Below are 24,810 nucleotides of genomic sequence, written 5' to 3' on the forward strand. Positions count from 1 at the left end.
AAAAATTGAGACTTTCTCCACAACTCCTTCTCAACGTACGAATGTTTCATTCGCCGAACGTTCTGCATACCACATACCAAACTCGTGTATGTGCATGATGTGGGAGGGCGTGATTCAAGCGAACGACGACGAAACATCACACTTTTTATTGGTCGAAACAGTTATGTTTGTCATCATTCTATAACATTTCGTCTTCTGCTGCTCCCCTTTCCTCAATCCTTCTGCCTGAACTCCCTACTCTATCCTGCCAGAGAAATCATACCGAGAAAACTGTACCTCACATTCGTTCCATCTCACTCACTCCTAGATGGAATGAAGACAGCCACCGAGCAATTCTCTAACACAAAAAAATCTAAAGAAAAAACACGAACAGCCAGTCGGAGCTGTTGGGGAAACCCTTGCGAGTTATTGCGAAAAGCTCCTGAGCTCCTCGGCGACATGTACAACTCGTTTGGCAAGCTAGGGGGAATACACAGTTTTTCTCGTCGTTCTTTGCCGCTCTTTTATGCCTTCTACAACCAACCACCCACCCACAATTCTACCCTGACTCGACTCAACCGACGAACAAGCTTCCCAGGTTCGGCAAATCTTTCGAAACCCATACACAGAGCTATGGGAAAAAGTATCCCCCCATTTTTCAGTTGCTTCAGACCCAAACACCCACCCACACAACACAAACCCATTCATTACACATGCGGCAAAAGGGCGGACCACCCACCCACAACCATATCCAGCAAAGGCGGTAAGGGGAGAAGAAGAAGCACACGCCTCGTCGACATCCGAATAAATAAAATATTATTTCGAAATAAAATACTTTTCATTTTGAGTCTCAGAGTTTCGAGGTTGCTCGATGCTGTTTCTGCTGCTGTTGGGGTTGACTGACGAATCCGAATTCGTCGAAAGTCTTAAGCTTGGGAGCTGCGGATGGGCGGATGTTTGGGAGATTCAACGACAACGAATGACGACGATCTTCTGTCGCAGGAGCAATGTTGGGATACACGTGAATCCATCCTAGCCCCCACTCAGATGTCTTGTTGGGGGAGCTAGTAGACGATTGCCACGAAGGAAAGAAGAGGAAAACTTACCGCAGGATCGACTGGCCGGATATCCTCACAGATGAAGGTTGGGGATGCTGTGTGTGCATGGAACATGAAAATATGAGGGAATCTTTTCTAGCTAGCAAAGGGCGTAGCAAGAAGGGAATAGTTAAAGAAGCTGGGATTTGATCCTTAATTAAAGAAACAGGAAAATGTCGATTTAACATAACATAACATAACATAACATAACATAACATAACATAACATAACATAACATAACATAACATAACATAACATAACATAACATAACATAACATAACATAACATAACATAACATAACATAACATAACATAACATAACATAACATAACATAACATAACATAACATAACATAACATAACATAACATAACATAACATAACATAACATAACATAACATAACATAACATAACATAACATAACATAACATAACATAACATAACATAACATAACATAACATAACATAACATAACATAACATAACATAACATAACATAACATAACATAACATAACATAACATAACATAACATAACATAACATAACATAACATAACATAACATAACATAACATAACATAACATAACATAACATAACATAACATAACATAACATAACATAACATAACATAACATAACATAACATAACATAACATAACATAACATAACATAACATAACATAACATAACATAACATAACATAACATAACATAACATAACATAACATAACATAACATAACATAACATAACATAACATAACATAACATAACATAACATAACATAACATAACATAACATAACATAACATAACATAACATAACATAACATAACATAACATAACATAACATAACATAACATAACATAACATAACATAACATAACATAACATAACATAACATAACATAACATAACATAACATAACATAACATAACATAACATAACATAACATAACATAACATAACATAACATAACATAACATAACATAACATAACATAACATAACATAACATAACATAACATAACATAACATAACATAACATAACATAACATAACATAACATAACATAACATAACATAACATAACATAACATAACATAACATAACATAACATAACATAACATAACATAACATAACATAACATAACATAACATAACATAACATAACATAACATAACATAACATAACATAACATAACATAACATAACATAACATAACATAACATAACATAACATAACATAACATAACATAACATAACATAACATAACATAACATAACATAACATAACATAACATAACATAACATAACATAACATAACATAACATAACATAACATAACATAATATAACATAACATAACATAACATAACATAACATAACATAACATAACATAACATAACATAACATAACATAACATAACATAACATAACATAGCATAACATAACATAACATAACATAACATAACATAACATAACATAACATAACATTACATAACATAACATAACAAATCATAACACAACACAAAACAACACAACATAGCATAACATAACATTCAAAAATGACAAAAATGATAAAAAAGACAAAATTGACAAAAATGACAAAAATGACAAAAATGACAAAATGACAAAAATGACTTTAAAAAAAAATTAACAAAAATGACAAAAATGACAAAAATGACAAAAATGACAAAAATGACAAAAATGACAAAAATGACAAAAATGACAAAAATGACAAAAATGACAAAAATGACAAAAATGACAAAAATGACAAAAATGACAAAAATGACAAAAATGACAAAAATGACAAAAATGACAAAAATGACAAAAATGACAAAAATGACAAAAATGACAAAAATTAAAAAATGACAAAAATGACAAAAATGACAAAAATGACAAAAATGACAAAAATGACAAAAATGACAAAAATGACAAAAATGACAAAAATGACAAAAATGACAAAAATGACAAAAATGACAAAAATGACAAAAATGACAAAAATGACAAAAATGACAAAAATGACAAAAATGACAAAAATGACAAAAATGACAAAAATGACAAAAATGACAAAAATGACAAAAATGACAAAAATGACAAAAATGACAAAAATGACAAAAATGACAAAAATGACAAAAATGACAAAAATGACAAAAATGACAAAAATGACAAAAATGACAAAAATGACAAAAATGACAAAAATGACAAAAATGACAAAAATGACAAAAATGACAAAAATGACAAAAATGACAAAAATGACAAAAATGACAAAAATGACAAAAATGACAAAAATGACAAAAATGACAAAAATGACAAAAATGACAAAAATGACAAAAATGACAAAAATGACAAAAATTACAAAAATTACAAAAATTACAAAAATGACAAAAATGACAAAAATGACAAAAATTAAAAAATGACAAAAATGACAAAAATGACAAAAATGACAAAAATGACAAAAATGACAAAAATGACAAAAATGACAAAAATGACAAAAATGACAAAAATGAAAAAAATGAAAAAAATTACAAAAATAACAAAAATAACAAAAATGACAATAATGACAAAAATCACCAAAATGACAAAAATCATCAAAATGAAATAAAATCACCAAAATCACCAAAATCACCAAAATCATCAAAATCACAAAAATCACCAAAACCACAAAAATCACCAAAATGAAAAAAATCACCAAAATCACCAAAATGAAAAAAATTATAAAAATAAGGAAAATAACAAAAATTACAGAAATGTAAAAATGTAAAAATCGTCCAAAATACAGAAATATTGAAAAATTGCAAAGATGACAAGTTTATCGAAAATTTAAAACTGCGTTAGTTAAAAAAATGATGTAAACAGCAAAATAAAAAATATGTATAAAGAATTATAAAAATATGGATCTTAAAATTTCTAAAAGTCGACAACAATTGAGAGAATTTTTAAATAAATCAATTTTATTGTAACGAATTAAAAACCGAAATAAAAAAACGATATAAGACAAGGAAAAATCCAAAATAAAATGCTATTTATCTTGATCAAATGAGAAAATGAATTATATTATTTATATATTATGGTGATTAAATTTTTGATAATTATGATATAATTTTCCATAGTCTCAAATGTATATTGTTTTGTATAAGATTGATAAAATATAATTGTTTTAAAGAAGATTACATTTTTCTAAAACAAAAAATTAAGTATAATTTTAAAGCAAAAAATTCAGTATAATTTTAAAGCAAAAAATTCAGTATAATTTAAAATGTATATTAAAAATACATTTATTCAACCCTAAATTAATCTTTGTCTTCAGGCATTTTTGACTCATTTTAATCAAAATTCTAGCTTTTTCAATGTAAAAATTTGATTCTACAAATCATTAACTTGCTCAATCTCATAAAAGTAAGGTTGCCAGATTTTTTTCCTCACGTATTCAGAAGCGACAAATCCGGGCTATTTTATAAAAAAAAATCTGGCAAAATCCGGGCATTTGATATCTGATGAAAAACCAGAAAACTTGGTCAAAACCCAAGAAATACTCACAATAATCAATAAAAAAAAAACTTAAAAAAATGTTTCACCATTTTGTAAGCAGAATTTTATGCGTATTTTAAGCTTCCAAAAACATTTATTTCTATAAAACTTGCTCAAAAAATTTCGTTTTGAACGCATAAATAAAAAAAAATTTACAACACAATTTGTTTTTTTTTTCAATGATTTTGAAAATTAAGTACCTACCAAAACCGGCCGAAATTCGGGCTTATTTTAATGAAATCTTGGCAACCGGGCCAGACTGGACTTTACCAAAAAAAAAACGGGCTATCTGGCAACTTTAGCATATAAGGTATAGTCATAAATTATGAATTAAATTGCAAGTATCGCATATTGCAATAATATTTTTTTAAATTAATTTTAACAAAAAATGAGAATTTAAAAAATATTGAACAAAATTTATAACAGTCAAATGGAATTTAATTAATAAAAAATAATTGAAAAAAACCTGAAAATGATTATAAAATTGATAAAAAAAAACTTAGTTGCATTCTATCCCCCACAACTCTTTACCGAAAGTTTATAAACTGTACTAAAAATCAAAAAAGTTTATTTCTAGTTCAATTTATAGATTGAGAAATTGAACTAAAAGAGCTCAATATAATTTTTCTCTATTATTTGCACCATTCCTGCAAAAAAATCCAAATTAAACATTTATAGAAGGATTGATATCTGCAATATAGTTTTATGTACTCGCGAAAACGAATCACAATTATTATTCCGTTTCATTTTGATTTATTATTAGTATTTTTCTTGAATTAAAAAAACTTATTGAATTTAAAAATGCAAAAACATGAATAAACTATCTTTATTAGAATGGAGAACAGGCTGTTATTCAGTAGTAAATTTTGAAAAGGGCTAATGCGCCAAATTTCAACAAACTGATTTATCACCTGAGTATTAAAATACGTTCAGAGATCTACATTCTGAGTGTATAACGTAAACTGAAGGATATGTGGTTTTCGAGAAATAGAGAAAACAAAATCTTTTTTTTTTTTTGCTTGGAGCTTACACAGCTGATCTTATACCTAACTATACTGTAATATGAAAAACGATTGAATGTATGATTAAATACAAACGTTGAAATGAATCATTAAAAAATTAACACATAAATATTTGTATAAGTTTTATTCTTCGTTCAAAAAAATAATTATGGAAAAATAATTAGTATTTTATTTGTGCATACCCGATCAGAAGAGAAAAACTAAATTATATCAAGATGAGATATTTTGATATTCAATTTTTTCCTATCTGGATGAGTTATAATTTAGTACTCGTAGGATGTTAAAATATCTCAAATTATATCAAAAAGTCTATGCAACCATAACTTAATCATATCAACCGTTGTTATAATTTAAACAAAATTATAACTCATCCAGTTAGGATATATAAACTAAAAATCTTATTGGATTTGTATGCCAAAAAAATGGTGATAATAGATGAGAATCGAGCTCATCACTTTTCCAATGCCATCCCATCCTACCAGTTGTGCGTCCTTGCTTACTACCCGATCAAGAGAGCATATCAAAATAATAACTCAAACGTATCTCACCAAGATATTTACATCTGATTCAGTTATAATTAAGTACTCAAACATTTCGATTTCAAGTTTCTCCAATCTGAATTATATCTTATTCTGATTGACAGACTTGAATGGGGTTGAGCTTATTTTAAATTATCAAGATTTTTTTCGGATTGTCCCAAAATAAAATGATTATATCTTATTTTGATATACGTACAACTTTTTCTGAAACACGGGCATCGAAGTCAACGGCCCAAACCGTACGTTTATGAGTTTCGCTCAACAGATTCATAAAATTGAATCTATGTTTTGGGAAACCAAAAATGGGGCATGGTTTTAGCAAATAATGTGGTTTATTGACATTCCACTAGAAAATTTTCTCGAAGCACTCATATCTTGATAAGTTATAATTTTGATAGGTTTTGTTCTGCCCAATATCAAACTATGCTATCTGAACGAGATATAATCTTGAAAGGAGCATATCTAAAATTGAAATAATTTAGCTATGATCGCATAGATTTTTTGATATAATTTGAGATATTTTAACATCCTACGAGTACTGAATAATAACTCATTTAGATAGGAAAAATATTAGTATCAAAATATCTCATCTTGATATAATTTAGTTTTTCTCTTCTGATCGGGTACTCTACCTGAGCTTCATAGAAGTTAGTTGTTTATTTTCGTACTGATTCTGCATAGCTCGATCCTGGCTGCTTGTTTATAGGACGGCGCGCAAAGACAGGCAGCCGTTTGCGTTCCATAGAATTGGCCAATGGGAATTCACATAAGTGTACCTGATGAATTGGAATTTTGATGAATCGTCCCGATCGGGATCGGACAGTTGGAATTCTCAAAGGGAATCGTGAGCACGGGAATCAGGCAGTCGTTTGTGTGGATTGAAACTGGACGATGGGAATTTCTATACGTTTACTTGAAGAATTTGAATCGGACTATTGGAATTTTAAAAGAGATGCGTGCGGACGGGCAGGCAGTCGACTTCGAGTGTCGTTCAGATGAATGGAATACATTGAAAGTTTACCTGATGCATTGAAATTAGAATGAATTGGAATAGGATTATCAGGATTTGAGAAGAAATACTAGATGTACCTACTGAAATGAACGTTTCGAAAATCCAATAGCCGCTTTTATAGCAGGCAGACCAAAACAGAGAAAAACAACAGCCCCCAGTCTTTTTCTTTCGACTCATACTTCTAAATAAAAGAAAACAGGTTGATTATAGTACTAGATTGAATATAAATACTTAAGCTTTGAAAATATAAATGAAACGATGCCTCAAAAATTATTATTTTCATTCATATAGGTAATGGATTGATTTCAACTTAAAGCTTCCAAAAATGTGTTTGAAAAAAATATTTTATCAAATGTAGATATAATTCTGTTTTAGAAAAAACATAAACAATAAATCTCATTTCAAAACTATAACTGAGTTAGATATAAATATCTCGCTAAGATAGGTTTGAGTAACGATTTTGATATGGGCTTCTGATCGGGTATCAACACATTTCCCAATCGTTGCGAACGCTAAGCAAGCTCAACAAAACTAACAAAAAACCCAGCGTATGTCCCAAGAATTTTTAATTTAATTTTCAATTTTTCTAGTCAATGCTGCCATGCATCAAAGGTGTGCTTTCTTGCTATTTGGGAGGAATTTTTCGTAAATCCATTACAAAATGTATTTCTTCTAAAATGATCCAGCGTGTGATCGCATTATAAATTTAATATGAGATTAGTTCACTTAGCATCATCGTTTTTTAAGATATGAGGAAATTACTCAGAGAGTTCAAGTTAAGTATAATTATCTAAATAAAAAATTTATTATTGGAATAATGAAACTTCATTTGATAATTCATTATGAAATCACCATCTTATCAGCGAGTAATTCCTAAATATTTTTTCCTTAGACGCCACTGCCTAGTAAAGCAAAGAACAGAAATTCACAAACAAGTAAAAATAATAACATTGACAGAACCCTACCGAGCCTCAGTTGACACCCTCCATGCGATGGTCTCAGCAGAAGCTCCCCAGAAGAAAAACCGGGGTGGGAATGAAGTGGGAGAATAATCCATCTACTGCCGACTACACAGCTTCAACCAAAATGCAGAACGTTCCCTGCTCGGTTCCCAGATCTTGGAAATTTTGCAAAACCACCTGCCCAGAGCCCAGCTTTTCCCTGCTCTCCTTCGGTTCGGGAAAATCACCCCCAAGTAATGGTGGACATTCACACTCCGGGTGACACGCACCGGGTGGTGGCATTCCCTGGAGAGGATAGTCTCTTGCCGTTTTTTTTTTCATTTCCCCAAAAACAGTCCAACAATGCCATGCTGAAATGGAATCGTGGGGGAGAAGCGGACAATTCCAAAGAAAATAAATTCAATTTCGAAAACTTTTTCGTTCGTTTTGCTACATTTCATTTAATAAGAACTCTTGAAATATAGAAATGCCACACGACGAATGTACGAAGCTGCCTGCAGTTCTGAACTGGGGTCAAGTTTAGCTGGAAAGCTTCTGCTTGAGGCAGCTCGCGACAGCTCTAGGCAAAGTTTTTAATAGTGCCAAGCCAATGACGAGCACTTTTTGGGGAAAACGCTTAGAACAAGATTCCAAACAGCATTTTGATAATCTGATTTTAAGTATGAATTATGTTGGAAAAATGACAAAATATTGCAAATTTCATTAGGCTCGCTCATTCTAGTAGTTTTGCGCCAACGTAAAAACGTATATTACACATATAACACACAACGTATTACAGCTTATTTAATTTAATGTAGTTTACAGGCCACGACACTTAAGGTTCTTTCTAAATAACGGAAAAGGGTATTAATTTACCTTTTTTGTCGTTCGGGTTCGTGCTCGATGTCGGATATCTCACTCACTAAGATGTATGCACTTCACTTAATTCAAAGTCATCTACACGGAAAATTGAAAAAAAGGAAAAAATTACCGAGAAGTGAGGTGATTTTTTCTACCCAGCTTTCTCGGTAAATTTACCTTCTTTTCATTCACCTAGCAAAAGGAAGGTATATTTGACCTGTTTTCAATTCAATTCGACCGACTGAATCACGAAAACATCTGGGCTGCTCTTTGACGACGAGGAGTGCCAGAGATACTAATCCATCTCATCGAAGCACAGAACGAAGATTTTTCGTGCAAGGTTTTGAACGACGGTGTCTTGTCCGATCCAATCCCGGAGTGCTGGACTGCTGGAGTGATACAGGATTTCATCTTATCACCGTTACTTTTTCTCATCGTTATGTATGTTATCTTGACTGCATACCAAACCGAGGATTGCCGTGGATTCCTTCAACAATAGAGCAGCTGAACGACTTTTGTCTAGAAGACAATATTGTTTTGCTCACCCAAAGACAACGAGACACGCAGAAAGCTCCAAGGCAGCAGGTCTCAAAGTCAATGTCGGAAAGACCAAGTCGATGGTGATCAACGCAGAAAATCCTTCAAATTTCGTGGTAGCTGAGCAACAAGTTGAGAAAGTGAAGTGCTTCCAGTATCTTGGTATCCAGATTATTACGTACGGCTAATAACCCAGACGATGCGTAATCCCAGAGTCGGCTAGCTTAGGCATGACTCACCCATAGCCATTGAGAGGAAGAAGAAATTAATATAAGTGGAAGAGCACCCTTCCGAGGTATATCCACGTATATCGGCTCAAAAGGGAAAAGATGTGAAAATTTTGTTATTTTTGATTTTATTTTACATTATTTTTAGACACATAAACATATAGTGGAAAGGGAGCCGGTGCGGCCGTGCTGCTTGTTACGGGATGGTGGAGCTTCGGGGTTGATTGAAGATGGATCGAGTGTGGTTGGTTGTAGATGGTTGGTTGAAGATGGTTGATTGAAGATGGTTGATTGAAGATGGTTGGTAGTAGAGAGTAGGTCGAGGATGGTTGAAGAAAGTTGGTTGAAGGGAGCATGGGTTGATTGGTTACCTTAGTCCTTTTTTTCGGCAACGGATGTTTAGACCTTGTTTGTTTCCCCGGGCCAAATCGACCACATTCAACCTCCGATCCCAGGTGGCTTAGTGGGACGGGTGGCCAAGATTGTAGACGACCTTGACGGTTGTAGACGACCCGATACTCCGGTAGACCCGGTGACCCGCTACGCTGGACGTTTGGTCCAGTTCGACGGCCTGGTGAACGGATTAAGCCAAGTACTGTATCGCCCAATTCGGATGAATGGCAGGAATCGGCGACTTTAGTGGCTTTACCGGATAAACAGTACGACCCAGCGGATTGGATTGACGGCTTCGCTGGGTAACTTGGTTGGCAGGCTTTTCTGGCCGATCGGATGCTCGGCCCAACGAATCTAGCCTGGGTAGGGACAGATACGGATTTGTTTGGATGGCTCATTTGGACCCACGTGGTTTCCTGGTTATTGCTTTGCCGGGAAAATTCGGACGAGTTGTAGGTTTTTGACGGGAGCCGGATTATTTTGTCAACCGACCCGTACGCCTTCACCAATTAACCCGAATTTTCCTCCCGGACACGTGGCCAACTTTCGCAGCGGAATGGATGGTTGTTAATTCGGCGTTTAGATTGAGCGGTCTGGTCTGCTAGCCCGGTTAGCCGGATGGCTGGATCGGCGACTCGGTCGGATGGTTTGGAAAACCAACCTAGCCCCCGGATCCTTGGGTTTTAAATTTATTTGGCTTAATCAGGTTGCCCAACCTCGCCACTTTCACACGCGGTCCTCACTTATTGGTTCGCCTCGCTTTGAGGAATCGAAAAAACGAACCGCACTTGTCCGTATCCCTACACCGAATGAATCCCTCGCCGTATCGAGAAGGAAGGATAGGTTAAAGTGGGTTAAACTCAACTGCATGGGATTAGAAAAAAGGCCAGCATTTTCAAAATCAAGTTTTATGTGGTTATATTTCATATTTAATATTTTTACCATTTGTTTTTTTTAATGAAAAGTTTAATTGATACAATTTTACAACCGAACTTAAGGCAAATGTTTAAAAAAAAATTACTTTTTGATTAAATAAACTCAGTTTTTCGACAGCTCTCACAAAAAAAAAATTTCTTGATTCCTTTGATGTCAACTATCTTTCTGAAAAGTATCAACATTCATTATCTAGATCTAAAAATGTACCTATATGTATGTTTACCCAGCTGCTTACTACATCTTGCACGTTCAACCATTTCTGAATTCTGTAATTATGTACCTGTGAACTTTTAATACTAGGACTACTGGGAGAAACGAACAAAAAAAATTGAAATTAATTCATTCCAATATAAATCATCGAGGAGTTTGTTTTTCTCATCTTTCAACTCTCAAAGTGCTAATTATTAGATTTGTAGTGATATCCACGACCATTGAAAATCGGGAAAGAACATTCTTGATGAGACGGGTAGAAATTCACTGAAGGGTACCTACTGAAGTATTCTGATGCTATTTCTAAAATCAGGCTTCAAGGTTTTTAAGTTACAGATCATATATAAACATCAACCAAAATAATCACAGTTGTTTTGAATCGCGCTGCCGATGCTTGCAAAACGCCAATAATGTTTGTAGGAAGGTTCTCATCTTTAACACCTAGTTGACCGTTACATTGTATGCAACAATTTTGCAAGCATTTAACCCTCCAAGAAACCCCTGCTCATTGATAAATCAACAATAACAACAAACGTATCAAAAATTCCCCTGCAGGAAGGATTTTTTTTTCTGAAGGCCCATTCGCAACCACTCGGATGGACATTGATCACACTTTAATTGTTGTAGGTACCTATACCTAGTGTATAGCAAGTGAGGCATACCCTCGTATGCACATCTCTGAACCATCGCGTTGTGCATTATGCTAAACGGTCCTCCAGGCCCGATTATGTTGACGATGATGGCAAATCATTTGACACGCTCACCATGCGCTTTTAGGATGTTGTTTTGAACGAGCGGCACCAGCCTTTGCTAAAAACGGAACGGACGGAAAAAGGGCTATGATGATGTTGCCGTTGATGGGGAGCGAATTCATTTTTTGTTTTTGTTTTTGCCTCACCTTTGAGTGTTTTATGCTAATTGACCGTTGTTTTTATGCTCGTCTCATTTTACTCTAGGGAAGGAGTGAGAGAAACTGGACGGCCAGTCGGCCAGCTAAAGTGACGGACAGCCCAACCAAGCCAAGCGGGGGTTCGCTGATGGAGATTCGATGTGATGATAAGGCGCTAATGAGAGAGGAGGGGTAGGCAAATGTGCGCGCTTGACCACACTCTCTGATGGCGGACTTTTTGACTTGTTGCACTGATGGGTTGTTGCTGTTGTATTTTTTATGATTTTGCGGTGTGTAAAGTGTTAAGTGATTGTTGCTTTCCACACGATAATTTGCTGTGACAAATTGGCTGGGAAAAAGGACTTCTCTCTAGGTTTTTTTTAATTAGAGAAATTGTCAATCAATAAGCTTTTAGAAAACGGAACATTTTCCAATTATGATAAGCATTTTGGAAAAAAAATTCGAATCCGTATTTTTTATCTTAACATTAACATTGTTCTTCAAACTGTCAATGTTATCGAATACGCAAGTTAAAGTGCTTTTTTTTTGTTTCTCTTAACTTTCGTATTTTATCTGAAATTCCAAAATTGAAACAAGATCATCAGCCTGGAGGAACGCGTGGGTGATTTATTATCACTTAATTCTTCAAATGTAATCAAAGTTGCATCATGTTTGTATGCAATTTCATAGTCTTTATCAAGTTCTCAATCCAAAACCTCAACTTGATTCAATAAACACTCGATACCGGACAACAATGTGTAAAAGTACACCACACCGGTTGGTTGGAAGAGACGTTGAAAAATTATTCACTCACGACGTACCATCCAGCAAAATCAGCGATAAATCAATTCTCAGCCATACATAGCAAATTATCGTTTCTTCACGTTTTCAGTCAGCTCAGCTCAGTTCGGGATCCCTGCCTCACGTGAAGAATAATAATATATGATCTGGTAATCGTTTGCTTACAAGTCTTCTGAATTGAAAATCTCTCCTCGCTCCCCGCATATATTCGAGTTGTTTCTTTGCTGATGTGCAGAATTTATAAAAGCAGAAGGGCTCATGTATCGGGTTCAACTATCGAGCTGATAATCGGAGAGACTTTCTTTTTGCTTCGCGTTCTGATCCACGGGCTTATATTTGGAAGCAAAACTTAAGCGAGGGAGGATGTGAGTGAAGGCTTCTCGGGGGAAAGGATTGGCAAAGATCAGTTTCAATGCATGAGAGAGATCTTAGATACTATTCAAATTGTACATGTTCATTGCACTACTGAGTTTGGAATTATGTTTCTGCTTGCACAATCATTGCAACCTGGAGGTAAATGGGAAAGTCTTGACTTCTGCAAAGGCATTCCAGAAGGAATAATAATTTGTTCTGAACACTTGATCTATGTTTTTTGGTCATGTACAGTGAATAAGGGAATAACAAGCACCCGGTTATATATTTAAAAAATAAAAATCTCGATCGACTATTCGACTTATTTCTCAAGTTGCCCATTTATGGATGATTTGTTTTTCCATATAAATAACTTTTTTAAACGATCTTTATTTTTATTGATTTATTTAATTATTTATTTGTTTATTTAATGTCTTCGAAAGGTAATTTCACACAAAGGGGGGATGAGGGCATAACGAGCACCCAGGGCATAATGAGCACTCCCTTTTTCTACATAAGTACGTATTTTCTTAAACAACTTTTCATAAGGACTTGTTTCGTACTACCCATAGTATTAATTTTTCACCAAAAAAAAAATATTCTTTTCATCTTTACAGAAATATTAAATAATAACCAGCTAGGTTCTCAAGTGACGAAAATATTATAATTTTTGAGCACTACCAAATAAGCTTTTATGACCTTTAAATCATCATGATCTGAAATGTACGCACTGCAACATGATCTACACATTGTTTCTCAATTTTCAGCATCATAAATTTTTTGATTTTTCACTTTAATCAATTTTAAAACGCTTTTTTACTTTAATTTGTACACTAGAGGCGAACAGAGCACTTTCAATGAAGGCATAATGAGCGTTTTCTGCCGGGAAATCTAGCAGCGAATTCAACTTGATGGAGTCAACTGAATAATAGAGCTACAGCTTGGCTTGTTTCGTCTGTCGATTTGGCCTATTGGTAAGGTGTCGGAGAGGTAATCAGTAGACTCGAGTTCGATTCCTGTTCGAGGGGTTTTTTTTGCACATACCATTCATGATTGATTTTTTCATTGTTACATTATACGGCTAATAGCAACAAAGCATCACCCGTCAAACAAAACACCAGAAACATAATGTATGAGCATGTGTTATTTCTTTGAATTCTACAAACAGACCTAGATTATTTTGTTATTGCTTTGTTTGATGAATCTACGCCTCACCGTTTAGTGCAATCATGATCATGAATGATAAATAAAAAAAACACCTCAACCAGGGATCGAACTCGAGCTTCTGATTACCTCTCCGGCATCTTACCAATAGGCCAAATCGTCAGACGATACAAGTAAAGCTGTAGCTGGTAGCTCTATTACTCAGTTGACTTCATCGTGTCGAATTTGCTGCTAGATACCCCGGCAGAAAACGCTCATTATGCCTTCATTAATGGTGCTCATACTGCCTCGGGGGGTTTCTCATTATGCCTCTACAGTGACTGGTTTTCAGCTTTCAGCAAAAAATTTTAAAATACATTTTTAAACGTTTTTATCTACTTTTTCAAGTTTCATACAATTAGGCAATGGACTATTTGAGTGTCTGAACACGAAACAATGATGTAATTCACATATAACAGCTGTTCTATATGGTTAAATAAGCGTTTTCCTTAAGGTGGCCATTATGCCCCCATCTCCCCTACTTATTGAGCTAAAAATTGACAGTTATCAGAAAGCTTATATATGCTGGTCCGGAAAAGAATGTTAAGTAGGGTGAGTGCTCCTACTTTGGACCTAGAGCCTACTTTAGTCCTAAAGTGCCGAAAATTGTAAATAAGTCATTTTGCTGGCATAGAATAAAGATATTCGTATGCACACAATGAACTCTTATTCTTCCTGAATCCTACAATACTATTTTTTGCCATTAAAAGTCTCTCTGATAAAATTTTCAACGTTTTTAAAAATGTACCTCCTCATCAGTGGTAAATCAGACAGCTCAATTAGTGGGACGCATTTTAAGAAATTAGAGTGTTTAAGGAAAAATCACGATTTTTTACTGTCCAAGCCAAAGTTTAAAGGAAAATTACCTTCACTGTGAAGAACATGAACCGTACTACCTATTTTTCTTAAAATTTATGAAAATCAATGGAAAACTCGGAAAAATTGCTAAGGGTCCAAATATAGGAAACTTTCGACTTTGATGTTCCATGTTTAGACCTGACATCACCAATACTTTGTATCAATACCAAGAAATCAACAGAGCTGCGAATTTATGATTGGGACATAATTCAGAACCAATATTGAATATTTCTAACATTTTTTGCCAGCTTTACGCAAATAAACTGCAAGTAAGTAAACACAAAAAAGTTTCAGCTATTCTGCTGATAGAGCTTTCGGGGAATAATTTTTTTTTGTGATATTCATGACAGAAATTTTATTTTTTTTATGTTAAAAAGCTGTAATACCCTTTTTATGGTAAAAATATATTGAAAATTACATGTTCAATGAATTTGTTTATTTATTTTCGAAAAATCATACTTTTTATGGAAATTTTAGTTCAAGGTCCAATAAAAGGAACCGGTCCAGTACCAAAATAGGAACAGTAGGTTCAAAGTTGGATATTTTGATAATCCATATCTTTGCAAATCTCGGCGGCGAAACATATGTTGAGAATTTTCATTGAAACTTGCAGATAAGATCATGACTTATAAACGAATTTCCTGAAAGATATAAGTTTCCTGCCCATTTATGAGAAAAACATGATTATTTAAAAACCACCGCTTAAAAGGTCCAAAGTAGGGCAACTAACCCTATACCGATTATTCCACATCCAAGAAAGATCATTATTGGAGCAGAGTCTGATTTGTGGGTGTAGGTCCTTAATTGTGTCGATCCTTTCCAAAGGATAGTTGTTCGTATCGTAATTATGGCGGAACAAGTTGCTTGGTTTTGAGGAACTCACTAGTTTACACTTTTCAACATTCACCAACATTCCGTTCAACATGCACCATTTTATAACAGCATCAAGATAAATCGTCTACGTAAAATAGCTTTTGTGAGGTCAGCTAGTAGCACAAATCGTTCACCTACCTACCTACCTACCTAAAGGTCCGGCGCCGATTGACCGACGCATAGGGCTGAGATAAAAGATCTACACTGTTGGTGATCCAGAGCAAGTGTCTTCACTTGCTGACAGCCGAGGTTTTCGTCAACTGTGCGGATTTCAGCGGCTAGACTACACCGCCACGAGCTTCTGGCCTTGCCTCTTTTTCGATGCCCATCTGGATTCCAGCCAAGCGCCTCTCTCGTTTTCATCTCTTCGCAGCGTGTGCCCAATCCATCTCCACTTACGTTCCCGAATCTCGATTTCTAGCGCCCTTTGATGACACCGGCGATGTAGTTCCTCATTTGAGATCCAGTTGTCAGGCCACCAAGCGCGGATGATATTCCGCAGTCAACAGTTTACAAACACTTGCAGTTTAAGCGTCGTCACCGCATATGTGCACCAAGTTTCGCACCCGTACAACAATACAGATTTGACGTTTGAGTTGAAGATTCGGATTTTTGTTCGTAGAAAGATCTGGCGTGACCGCCAGATGTTTTGGAGGCTCGCAAACGCAAATCGGGCTTTCTGATTCGGGTTTCGCCAAGACCAGGGCCAGGCGTTATCTGGCTACCAAGATACTGGAAGCACTCCACTTTCTCAATCTGTTGTCCAGCTACCCATGAAACTGGAGGAATTTCCTGAGTGGATCTCAATCGACTTGATTTTTCTGACATTGACTTTGAGACATGCTGCCTTGGAGCTCTTGGTGAGGTCGTCGAGTTTGCTCTGCATATCCGGTTGTGTTTGGGCGAGCAAAGCAATATCGTTAGCCAGGTCAAGGTCGTTCAGTTGTTCTATTGTTGAAGGATTCCACGGCAATCCTCGGTTCGGTGCACAGTCGACCAATCCTGTCAGAATCTCATCCATTACGATGAGAAAAAGTAGCGGTGATAAGATACATCCCTGTCTCACTCCAGCAGTTACCGGGATTGGATCGAACAAGACACCTACGTTCAAGAACTTGCACGAAAATTCCTCATATTGTGCTTCGATGAATTGGACTAGATTCTCTGGTACTCCTCTTCTCCTCAGAGCCGCCCAGATGTTTTCATGTTAAGTCGGTCGAATGCTTTTTCGAAATCAACGAACTCCATCAGAAGAGAGTCCTGGAATTCGTTGATTTGTTCCAGTATGATTCGTAGCGTTGCGATGTGGTCCACACATGATCGTCCGGATCGGAATTCAGCTTGTTGCCGCCGGAGTATAGCATCGATTTCCTTCTGGATCCTGTTCAGGATCAATTTGCAGAGTACTTTAAGAGTTGTACAGATCAAAGTTATGCCAGGCCAGTTACCGCACTCTGTCAGGTCTCCTTCAGCATTTCAGCAGGGATCCAAGGTGCTTTGTTGGATTTCATGTTTTTGATTGCTGCTTCTATTTCAGCCAGCGAGGGCGATTCCGAGTTGACGCCATTGATGCGACTTACTGTTGGCGCTTCGAGCTGCGTGTTCGGTTGGCCATCGCTATTCGTGACTCGGAAGTTGTTCGAAGTGCTCAGTCCATCGTTTGATCTACTCTTTTCGATCGGTCGTTAACTGACCTGCTCGGTCTTTCAGCGGCATTCTTGCAATAATCCTTACACCACTGAGGTGGAGGCTAATGCGAATTGGCGAATTGGCAACCTTTCCTCGCCAGCACTGACTTCTCTTATTATGTACATGATTTTCTCTTTCCTGTCGCCGACGTCATCAACGTTTCCTCTCACCTGCGACCGGCTGTCGATCGACGAACGAGCGTCGACCGTCAATGGCCAATCTCGTGATGGCGTTGCTTCGGACGGAAGCCAGTTACGGGTCAAACAGATAGGATTGGTTCCCGATTAGACGACGGAGTAGCAGGCAATTCCACAACAAGTGTCACAATCACTCCGTGATTGGTTAGAAATAATCAACATTGAACAATTAAAGGTTCTGGGAACAAGCAGCACAATCTCACTTTCACTGTACAATTTTGAGAATCTTAATCTTTAGTATGAACCAACAACGACGCTGGCCAAGTCCGTGTAGTCGATAGAGGGAAAGAAAATGCAGCATATGTGATGATTTGTTTTGCGGAGATCGGCTGTACGCCATCTCTCCACAAATCTCACGCTGAATATTACGGGAATAGGGGTCATTTTTTTGGTAAGTGATAAACCACTTAAAACCTGCGCTTCTAAGTCCTAAAAGTAATAAATTTCCTTGTATGAATAACTAATAATTTCTCCAAACGACCAAAATTGAAAACAAAAATCAATATTTTAAAATAAAGCTGTCTTTTGTTATTTTTAAAACAAATTGAAATTGAAATTAATCGTGATGTAAGTTCATATTTTGAGATGAAAATTTGTACCTACTCATTAAGAATTACTATTTTACACTGACTTAACTTTTCTACATAGCAAATTTTTTGTGCTGGAAACCAGCAAAATTTTGTTGGTTTTTGTCCTCCTGGTTTTCCAGCAAAATTTGTAGCAATTTGAACTACTGGAATAAATCAGCAAATTTAATTGCTGGAAAATCAGCAACTATTCAAATAGAATTTTGAGAAACCTACAAATGTTCAGCATAAATTGATAAGTTTTTGTATTGCTTTACCTTTCCTCCCACTTCCCTTTTATTACCGAATATACAAAATATAGGTCTACATTTGTGTATTAACATTGACTTTATTCGTAGCAAACACAATTTTACATCCTAACAAAGTTTTTCACTTCTCCTGCACTTCACTCCACCTTTGCTCGGCGATGACAATTGGCACAATCATCTTCCGGATGGAAAAAATAACTCATTTAGATTAGAAACTAGAAAAACCTTTCCTTGCCTCATTCTATAGATCAATAGCAAACGATTCGCTTCGCCAGCAATGCAGAACTGAAATGAGAAAAAAAAACTGATAATATGCTGTTTTATCAATAATTGAACAATTGCTCGCCGAATAATTCATTTAAACTCATGGAAAAATAAATTTAATCTACGAAATGTTGGGTAAATTCAATGCTGGCTTACTTAACTTCTATCATTTGACATATTTTCTCAGGACCACAAAGGACAGCAAAACCAGTTAGAAATTGTGCTCAGTTATGAAACAGTAATTTCAACAATTTCACCATTGATGTTTAATAAAAAAAAAGTTAGAAAGAAAATGAAGCCACGCTTATCCAAGATAAATTTAATATGTCCCAATAAAAATATCCATGTGAGCACTACGGGGATAAAAGAACATAGAAATAAAACATTGAAAAATGTATCAAAGTCAAATTCGAGCTTGATTGCAAAATTAGAAACTCGCTTCTCAGCAGCTCAGTACGTGTTGTTTACATGCTTGAACTACACCGACGACTCGTTCGAAAGCAATTTAAACCGATTGCCATCCACTGCACACGGCAAACGACACAAGATACAATTATCTGATGATCTCAATCCATTTCGCGCATGCATTCATTTCTCCCCGTGACCTTCGGGATGCATCTCTTGGAGCAAACCGAATTGAAGAAATATCAACAGAACCGGAGCACCAGGAACGCACCCCGGTGTATGGTATTATAACATTTCGGATGCATCACGCTTGATTTCGGGCCAGATGGAACCTGTGTTCGCGGCCTTGCATTATTAAGATCCACAAAACCATTTACGAGAGTGGTGGCGGTAACACCCAGCTCATTTCGCCGATGAGCCCCCGCTATCTGCATCTCTCCAAATTTACCTGAACCAGGGAGCGGTCGGAGATCCGGGACGAAAACGACGAAAGACGCTCGCTCGTGGCTTCAGGTGATGTAAGCAGATATGGAATTCCTCCGCTATAGGGACAGGCATGCAGCATCCATCTCTTCCGCCGAGTAGTGGGACTGGGGCTCTTCCTTTTGGCCCCGAAGGCGTTCGCTCGCACATTCGATTCTGTTATTTGATTCCAGAAAATGAATAATAATAGTTCTGATCATATAATGATGATAATAATGAATAATAAACAATGAAGTCACGTATGAAGCTGTCCCGCCCCTCCTTTCGCTGCGGCATCTTCGCTCGCATATCCATTCGATTGGTATCATACACAATGCGCTTTCTCGGCCTTACCTATGCATGGGGGCCGATTCTCCCGGGCGTGTTTCATTGACTCAATGGGAGCTTTGCGCCAAGAGGTTGCTACTCATATTGAAAATTGGAGCGTGATATGAAAAACATGTTCTATCAACGGTATCCAGCCGAGGAATAAGCAATCGGAGCATCGCATTGTGCCGGAGATGTGATTAAACTTTTGCTCAATTCATTTGAAACATGTATCCGAATTTATAAATTTCTGTTATTTTGATATCAACTACTGATTTTTTTTTTTGTTTCGATAATAGTCATTTTAACCATCTTTATGGCATTCGCGACTTTATCAACGTTGCAGTTGGCGGATCGTTATTGTACTTATCCGGTACAATTGTGTTCGATGTTTACTCTTGGGCTTGAACTCGCGGACATCGGCTCAGGAGACAACAGACTTGCCAACTGAGCTATATCACAAGCCCTTTAAACTATTGAAATGAATAAATGGTAAAGTCACTTATCTATCAAAACAGAGGAGCCTCTCGATTTTGGCACGGTTTAATTTAGGCACATTTGCAAAAATTAAACGGTCTTCTAAAAAAAAAAAATAGAACAATTTTCAGCATTTATCTATATATATATAAAGCAATTTCTGTATGTTTGTTTGTTTGTTTGTTTGTTTGTTTGTCCTCTATAGACTCAGCCGTCTTTAGAGCTAGAGATCTGAAATTTGGCATGGATGCTCATTAGGACCAGGAAGGATGAAAAATGTTTTCAGATTTTCGGATGACCCCTTCTGAAGGGGGTCGTCCATACAAGACAAATATTGTTTACGCGTTGTTGACGTTATTATTCGTCGGATTGTCATGAAAATTTGCACATAGGTGTTTTGAAAGACGAATAATCGATTTCAGCTATCAAATTTTGTGTAAGGGGTCATCCAATGGGGTCGTCCATATTAATTGTTACGTGATTTTGCGATATTGACGTTATTATACATCGTATTCAGCTGGAAATTGGTACACGATAGTTTTGAGTGACGTGCAATCGATTTCGGGTATCGAGTTCAGTGTAAGGGGCCGGCAAAAGGGGTCGTCCATATTAAATTTTCAGTATCTTAGTAATATTGACGCTTTTATACATCGGATTGGGATGAAAATTTGGACATAGGAGTTATGAGGGACAAACAACTGATTTCACTCATCCAAACTAAAATCAGGGGTCGGCCAAAGGGGTCGTCCATATTCACTGTTCACTGTTTATGCGATATTGTCATTATTATGCATAGGATTCAGACGAAAATTGGTACACAAGAGTTTTGAGAGACGAGCAATGAATTTCACGTATTAAGTTCAGTGTAAGGGGCCAGCAAAGGGGGTCGTCCATATTAACCTCTCAATATTTTTGCAATATCGTCATCATTAGAGATGTACCGAATATTCGGTCGGCCGAATATTCGGCGCCGAATATCGCCAAAAAACCGTTAAGCCGAATATTCGGCTCACCGAATAGTTGAGCTAAGTATTCAGCCGAATAGGCCGAATAGGCCGAATATTTATGATTAATTTTTTTACAAAAACAGAATTCTCAAAATTTTTAACTGATGTTGGATAATTTATTGAATATCCAGAAGTAATGTTGAAAAACCTTCAAAATCACTAATCACTAATCACTAATCGTACTTCCACAGCCAGAACTTATGTCCGATCCCGGAGAATAATAAAAGATTATTATTATTCTTTTTGTCTTTTTTCATGTTTTCTATTATGTTAACATAAAAACATTGAAATAATAGAAAACATAAAATGGCCGGGCCCACTGTGGAGCAGAGAACGCAGAGAAATCTGGAACAAAGAAACAGAAGAAACGTGGACCACCAGTACCATACGTTTCAAAAGGGCAGTATCGTTGGAAGCATGCTAAGAAAAATGCTCCTTGATGAACAAACCATGGGTGATGAGAAGTAACTTCTCCAATCACTAGGACAATTCTTCAGCGGCTGGAAATGATTTATTTGGTACACCGAAATCACAAAACTTAAGAATAGATTCATTTTAAAGAATTTGGTAAACATAAGGATTTTTAAAATCTTAGATTTATTGTTTAACTGTTTTGGATTTCAGAGTACAATCATTTCTGGTCATTGACCAAGGATAAAGCGCCTTTACTCGCTCTTGAAAATAAAAAAGAGAAACGGAAAATATTAGTAGAACAAAAACCCTTCAAGGTCTGTTCAGAGCTTGAAAGGTTTTTTAATTTTTAAATTGCGACCCAGAGATGGGTCTTGACTCAAACATTCAGTCAGCGAAACTTTTTTTGTAGAGAAATGAATCCAACTTAGATGAAATTTCAGGGACTAGATAAGAGAAAATCGATGTTGAAAAACATGCGAAAAAAAATTCGTCTTGTCTCCCGGTGGGACTTGAACCCACATCTTGCGCCTCTCCGGGGCCCATGTATTAACATTCTACTACAGGAGACCAACCTGGCGTGGTTTTTTTTAAATTATCCTAATCGTAGAATAGAATTTAACTTATTGAATAACCCTGAAAGCTTTCCACAAGCAGCTCTCAGCTCTTAAATAAATTACTGCTTAAAATACATTTAATTTTAACATACCCATTAATAAGCTCTAAACTCCAAGAAACGTTAAAATATAATTCTATACGTGGAATCATCATAGCAATCCTGAAAACAGATGTCGTTGGCAAGCGAATACAATCGGGGGAATACACTTTGGGTGGGGAGAAAATGAAAAAAAAACACTTCCAATTTCACCATTAAATCAATTCTCGACTACACTTTCTTTTCTTAGTACTATGTCCTTCCTGTTTGAACTCTTGCACTTTCCCATACTTTTTTCAACCAATTTTCTTTTTTATCCAACTATTGGCGGACTTTTAGAAAGAAACAGCGACGGATCTGGGAGTAATTCACTAGCCACGATGGCTCACATTGACCAAAACCAACAGCTTTCCCACGCTTGGGGAATATTTCGTAGCACTGAATCAAAATATTGCACAGATCACAATCATTCTTCCCCGGGTTAATATTGATATCACTTATCAACGCAAATTAACAATTTCACGAATAAACCATTATTTTTAATTTATTTTTCCGGGACGCGAAAAAAATCACGTGCGATTTCATCCGGTCATCGCCTACTCATCCCCAGAAGTAATGTTGAAAAACCTTCAAAATGATCAAAAATTTATGGTTTCAGTTAAACATTTAAGATTTATCCGTGTATTTTTATTGTAGATAGCTTCATAATTTGATTATCGTTTATTTCAAATTTTCTTGATATATCCAGGCTTGCCCATAAACCAAATAAAGAATTCGAGAAAAGTTGAATCTGACTGACATTAGTAAATACTTTTTTAATCTTTCCGGATTTTACCCAGGTTTATTCAGATTTTAAGGTAAAACCAATTAAAAAATAAATCAAATATCTTTTTAAAAAAATTTAAATTTTTTGGTAACTATGTTTTGGAGTAAATTTATTCGTTATATACAATTTGAACACTGCTGTTGTAATTCTGTGAAAATTTTAAATTTCAATTAATTTTATTTCTTTTTCCTCTTGTATATTTAAGGATAACGCATAGTTCTTGTTCAGTTTTTCCTTCTTTTTTACAATTTAAAAAAAAATCGTTCAAAACCCGATCGTGTGGATACGTGTCCTAGAAAGTATTGTATGCTTAAGATTAAAGATCATCGTTCTTTTTGGCAACTATTTTAATGACATCTAGCAAAAATTAAACATTCATCTAATCTATATATATAAAAAGCAATTTCTGTATGTTTGTTTGTTTGTTTGTTTGTTTGTTTGTTTGTTTGTTTGTTTGTTTGTTTGTTTGTTTGTCCTCTATAGACTCAGTCGTCTTTAGAGCTAGAGAGCTGAAATTTGGCATGGATACTCATTAGGACCAGGAAGGATGAAAAATGTTTTCAGATTTTTGGATGACTCCTTCTGAAGGGGGTCGTCCATACAAGACAAATATTGTTTTCACGATATTGACGTTATTTTTCGTCGGATCGTGTTGAAAATTTGCACATGAGTGTGTTGAAAGACGAGCAATCGATTTCAGTTGTCAAATTTTGTGTAAGGGGTCAGCAAAAGGGGTCGTCCATATTAACTGTTCGCTGTTTTTGCGATATTAACGTTATTATACATCGTATTCAGATGAAAATTGGTACACGATAGTTTTGAGTGACGTGCAATCGATTTGAGATATCAAATTCAGTGTAAGGGGCCGGCTAAAGGGGTCGTCCATATTAAATTTTTAGTATCTTAGTGATATTGACGTTTTTATACATCGGATTGGCATGAAAATTTGCACATAGGAGTTATTAGGGACAAATTACTGATTTTACTTATCCAAACTAAAATCAGGGGTCGGCCAAAGGGG

Source organism: Uranotaenia lowii, chromosome 2, assembly GCF_029784155.1.
Source record: "Uranotaenia lowii strain MFRU-FL chromosome 2, ASM2978415v1, whole genome shotgun sequence".
NCBI classification, from domain to species: Eukaryota; Metazoa; Arthropoda; class Insecta; order Diptera; family Culicidae; genus Uranotaenia; species Uranotaenia lowii.